Here is a 6,000-nt window from a genome sequence, read left to right on the forward strand (position 1 = left end):
CCACCGCCCAACGATATCCCCAGTCGAAGTCAGCAGCTCCCCACCTCCACCGTAAACAGTGTTGGTGGAGGGCTGCTTCCCCTTCCTAAGGCGCCGGATGGATGCCAGAATTTCCTCGAGGCCGACCGATAGTCCTCCTCCATGGCCTCCCCGAACTCTTCCCAGACCCGAACCTTTGCTTCAGCGACCGCCCGCGCAGCAGCACGCTTGGCATGCCGGTACCTGTCAGCTGCCTCAGGAGGAGGCAGGTACCAGGTAACTTTAAATATACTTTTGGAAAAACAACCAGAAATGAATTAGTAACAAGTAATAAAAATATTAATAATATATTAAACAATATAATAATAATAATGAAAATAAAAGCAATAAAAAAACAATAAATAAAAATAAATAACCACAATCTACATGCACAGCACTCCTGCAAAACTTGCAACATGGAAAAAACACTAACACAGCCAAAAACAAACCCCAAACTACTCTTCAATGTCTTTTCAAAACAGTTTTTAAAAAACAAAAAAATGATTGACCTCATGCAGTAGGAGCATCAGTGTCAGCAGCTGGTGTCATGGTTGGCTCAGTAGAGGCCCTCTCCTTGAAGATGGGGAAATACAAATATGAATTTCATGTTTCACCTGAACGAATGGTAGTTACACATAATTGTCTACATTTTAAGTTTACATTATATTACATTGAGTTTACTGTCAAATATGTATTTATAATAAAATCATTATTACTACTGATAAAACAGTAATGATACATAATTATTATTAGTAATAGTATTAGACAGTAGTAGTAGCAGTATTACCATGACAGTGTTCATTTTCAGATGTCAGCCACATATTTCAGCTTAAACCTTGGGTCCACTGCAGAGGCCATGTCGAGGTGCTCTTGTGTTTTTGAGTCATCATATTTCTCTTTGAGGTAACCCATGATCTTCTGTTTGATGCTCTTTGAGAGATCTGTGTCATTCTCCTCTACTGCTAGTATGGATGTGTGGAACAGGTGGAGAGTTGGCTTCACAATAGATACACTCACATATTGCTCCCCAGAGAGCTCATCTGTAAACTCAACTAGAGGGCTTAGTGTGTTGTTGATGGCCTCTAGTACCTCGATGTCCTGCCATCTGGGGGTCAGATTTCTGGTTTTACGGTCACTGGAGAGGACCTGGATGATGGCCTTCTGCTGCGCAAGGACCCTGTTGATCATCGCTTGTTGAGATCCCCATCTGGTGGGACACTCCATCTTCAAGGAGTGTTCAGGTAGCTTCAGTTCCCTTTGGGCTTTTGTTAGCTCCTTCTTTTTTCTCCAGCTGTAGGAGAAGGTGCTGACCACTTTTTTACAGACCCCCATCGCACGGTCAATTCTGCTGTCTTTCATTGCATTCTCTAGGATGACAAAAAAAAAACATGAATAGTTATCACGCCATGAATAGTTATCACGCCATTGGCCAGCACACGCCGACGACACACGGTGGCACTGACATGGCACCAAACATGGATGTGAGCAGAATGGGCACACATTTGATGAGCTGGAACGTAAGGGCGATCAATAAACTGGCTAAACGGAGTAAGATCTTTTCACACTTAAGAGACCAGGGAGCAGAGATAGTCTATTTACACTCAAATTTCAATAGTAAGAGTCGAGGAGTGGCCATCCTTATACACAGGAATGTACAATTCATAGAAACAACTGCCATAAAAGACAAACATGGTCGATATGTTATTGTAGTTGGGAAATTATTCAATATGCCAGTAGTGTTGGCAAATATATACGCACCCAATTGGGATAATGTTACATTTTTTAAGGATTTATTTTCATTGCTACCTAATTTGGACGCACATAATTTGATTTTGGGGGAGACTTGAATTGTGTCCTAGATTCAACTCTGGACCGCTCTAGCCCAACACCTAGTGTGCTAAGTAAATCTGCACAATGCATTAAAGGAACTTAGGGCAGGATTTGTGAAAAAATAAACATTCACTTTAAGTCTTTTAATGCTAATGGGTGATGAAGCGTTCAAAACCAAAAAGAATGAGACCACACACATATCTCCCCATTGCCTTGAACAGGCTGTGTGCTGCATGATGTACTGCAATTCGTGGTCCGAATTTCCCGCGCAGTCCGGCGGACGTGACGTCAAATGACGCTGAATGCGCGTACTCGACGGCTTGGAGACCGGAAGAAGACAAGCGCGGTGGATTCAAGTACTGTATGTGTAGTTATGGACTCTGCTTCGGCCGGAAAATGACCCACCACCACACAAAGTCCACTAAAAAGTAATACCAAGAAGAAAACAAAGGTTTTATCAGCGGCAAGTCGTGAGTCCAAACGAAGTTATGACCAAAGCCGGGCTGGCACCCGGATAAACATTGGATATGCGTTCGACTCATGGAGGCTGCTTCAATTTGAACTGAAAACAGATGCAGACATGGCTAGTAACCAGGTAAGAATACATTCCAGGTCATGTTTACGGCTTGATTTGAAAATCTTATGAGATCACCGAGGACTCGGAATGAGCTAAAGTGCAAAGTAGCGTTAGCTGCTAACATGTAACTTAGTCCAACGCTGTGTAACACTGAATAATTACAGGCTGCGCATTGTCCACGGTCCTTTAGTCTGAAACCGAATAGTTATAAATATGTCCCTTTATATATGGGACCGAAAGCCCAACTGTTATCCGGGAGGTGGCGTTAGCAGCTGGCTGTAGCAACAGGCTAACGATTTGTTCGTGTCTGTGTAGTCATATTAGCCGCTAGCTACACACAGCGAGCCGGCTCCCCGGCTGCTTCGTGAGTGTAGGGGATAAAGCTATATCATACACACAGCACCGGCTCCCGTCTCGTTCCCGTCCCTGGGAAATACAGTATTTAGGGGGTACAGTAACGGTATTCACAAGCTGTGTGTTAGGGGCTATTGTGTTGACGTGTTGATGATACTGTTGTGATGTAGCTGAATAAAAGGCATTTAGAGCTAACCGTGAAGTGCACAATCGCATGTAAACAAGCTCAGAGAGAGAGCTTTTAGCATTTATTTTTTTTGACTTGTGTTGTACCTTCCACACAAGATTGCTCCAGACATTATACATTGCGTTGTATGTAAAGCAGAAGAAATTGTTTGTAAAAGTGAAGCGCACAATATTACCGAACGACTGAGACCCGTATTTTCACATTATTATTGTTGCAAGCAAACATTGTATGGCCATAGTTGTTCTGGCCAAAGAGAAAAGACACCAAGGTAGCAAAGTCACAGCCAGCTTGCTGACTCAGACTGTAACTTTTTAAAATATTGCTGTTTTCCAGCTACCAGAAGAAGCAAACTCCTGAAGCAGCTACTCAGGGAAGTAAGGAGATGAGAACATCAACACCCAGCAAGCGGACAGCTGCTAAAATCTCTCATCGATTATCACCAATCGAACCAGTGTCTGAGGGGTTAGTATGTTTTCAGGAATTTCAATCTTTTCAGAATATAGACAAAACATTGAAAAATATTATAATATAAAATAACATGAAGTGCTGACATGTATTTAGCCACACTCTCTCCATAAAGGCCTCAGCTACATGATCCAGAGATGTGAGCAAGAGAAGAGAGAAGACAAGACCGTCTTGTTTACCAGACATTTATTTTATTATAAACATGTAAAAAATAAATACAAAATAAAACTATGTACATACTGCAAATTTGAAAAATACTTTGTTTTTCTGTAAACTTTGAAAATAAATATAAAAATATAGACTGTACATAAATGGTTTTTATTTTTGGATGAAATCTTTGGCTGAAAATTTTTATTTTTTGAGGTATTGTAGAAATTGTCAGTCCGGCACCCTAAATGGAGCTTTAACCTGTGTAATTCGCAAAAGGGTCAGGGAATTTGGCCCGGATGCGAATAACATAGCAGCTCGGTATCGGCCTCCGGTTCCCTCTTCCCAGACGCCCATTCTGCCATATCGTAAATTGCCGGTAGGCAGCAAACCGAAACTCTCTGTTATCGCTGCCCACATCTTGGCTGTCCTCCAGAGCGAAGATGTCGTTCCACGTCATCCTGACCAGACGCAGTGTACCCTCATCCAGGAAGTACATCTCCAGATGGGCACTCCTGCTCAGACATTGGTCCGGAGCCTGCCGACAGCACAAGTTCTCCATTTGGGTTGGCATGCGTCGGCAGTTCAGGCAGGTGCACCAAGCAGGCTGCCCTCTATCTGGAACATGTGTGCCACTCCTTCCAGAGTCAATTCCAAATCCTGAAACAAAAACATTGAGAACAATAATAAGAAGAATAACTTTAGTAATCCTCAAAGGGATGTTATGATTTTATTTTATGTTATTTTTATTCTGATTCAACTTAGTATAATACCAGTTATGACATATTGACATTTCTGTTTTTCTTGTATTTACTTTGTTTTCATCAGTGCTATTCATACCATTTATATTGTCTTATAATGGAAATGGTTTCACAAATTATCTCAGTGACACTGGCACATAACACTTGGCTTGAGACATTGAATCATACTACTGCTGTTACATGATAATGACTGTACACTTATGTCAGCTTGCTAGCAAGCTTTATCCAATGTTATAAATATTAGATATGTTGGTAATTACCACAGTCAGAAATTAGCTGCAGCCACACAGCCAAATGCTCTTCAAATACCATAACGTTGGTGGCAGGCACATTAGCTTCACTCACCAGTCACAAAACAATGGTTATCGCTAGCTCGTTATTCACCGTGGCTGGTGAAGTTTGAACTTTAGTAACCATTTGGCCAGTGTAAGGTAAACGTACTTTACATTACAACTGTCATTTTGCTGAATGAATGCGCTAATGTTGTCAAAGAAACATCCTAAAGTTACACTAAAATAAACACTTGTTTACTTACTTCGTCGCTTGACATGATGCTGTTCGCAGATGTATGCTACCAACGTAGTTCCGCGGAGGCATGTGCGGAGGTCTTGTAGTAAACAGTCACGTGAACAGCGAGTAAATAAATAACCGTGTCACAGCATCAGCTGCACTGAAGAGTTCATGCGCGCTCCCGCGCCGGCTTGGCATATGGCTGCAGTTACCCTAACGGCCGTCGTGTCACTGTTGAGTCTTATTTCTTGATCCTGCCCTAAGTCCCTTTAAGTCGGTTCAACAAATGGGTGATAAGCGCTTTTTCTTTAGAAGGGACCCTATAGCTTGCATTGTGTGAAGTAGGTGCCTTGCGAGGACCAGGACCTAGTTGTCATTTTCTGTGTGTTGTTCTCGTTTGTGCCCTTTTCATCGTTTTCCATCTCTAATCATCCTTTGCCTGTATGTCTGTGTGCGTGGTGGAGATTGGAGAAATATATTATAAGTAATGTTAACTGTGAATAGGGACCTTGTGGTATCCCAAGGTCTCATCAACAGCGCTCCCCCTCTGCCCTCCCTTCCTCCGCTGCAGGGGAGAGAGAGAGGAGAGAGAGAATAGAAAGGGAAAAACCCTTTCCTCAAAAGTTTTGTTGCCGTTTGTTTTTGAACTCAGCCTACGGACTGTTTTTAAGAACAAAAACAAAATCAATCAAACAATTGGCATACCGGTTCGACTTTAGCCTAAATTAAACACGAAAATGGGGTCAGCACAAAGCAAACGGGATAATGGCCTGGCTCTTAGCCCAACCCTCCAGTATATGATCACAAACTACGGTGAATCTTGCGTCGATCAATTTGAAATTTGGGTCACTGAGTGCGGTTTTCCAGATAGACGCAGTTTTAGTCTCAGGCAATTGGAAATTCTAAAAGGCAACCTCAAGCAAAGAAGGAGGGCCGGGGAGAGTGACGGGCGCATCTGGATCAGAGACAGACCCCCATCCCAACCATGGGACACGTGAGCACACCCACACAGCCTACACAAGACAATTGCAGTTCCATACTCAAGGCCATTGATCACTTAGAAAACTCACACACATCAGAAAACAGAAAACTTGACGGAATGTATGCCTCACTAAACTCAGCTGCCTATCGGAATTTACCCACAATAACAC

At 42.5% G+C, this 6,000-nt stretch overlaps 1 long non-coding RNA gene across 2 annotated transcripts in view; it reads left to right on the forward strand.

Moving 5' to 3' along the window:
• LOC311011714 overlaps nucleotides 1-3,634 on the forward strand; it is a 249,912-nt gene extending 246,278 nt beyond the window's left edge. The window contains exons 2-4 of one of the 2 annotated variants that reach the window (XR_014596936.1): nucleotides 2,220-2,443; nucleotides 3,300-3,428; nucleotides 3,547-3,634. This is a non-coding gene — a long non-coding RNA (uncharacterized lncRNA). Of the gene's footprint in view, nucleotides 1-2,219; nucleotides 2,444-2,853; nucleotides 2,886-3,299; nucleotides 3,429-3,546 lie in introns of those variants that run through there. The other variant, XR_014596937.1, reaches the window with a different exon arrangement.
• The last annotated feature ends 2,366 nt before the right edge of the window (nucleotides 3,635-6,000 follow it).

The sequence above is a fragment of the Eutrigla gurnardus genome (genome assembly GCF_963514095.1).
Source record: "Eutrigla gurnardus genome assembly, chromosome: 4".
In the NCBI taxonomy this organism is placed as follows: domain Eukaryota; kingdom Metazoa; phylum Chordata; class Actinopteri; order Perciformes; family Triglidae; genus Eutrigla; species Eutrigla gurnardus.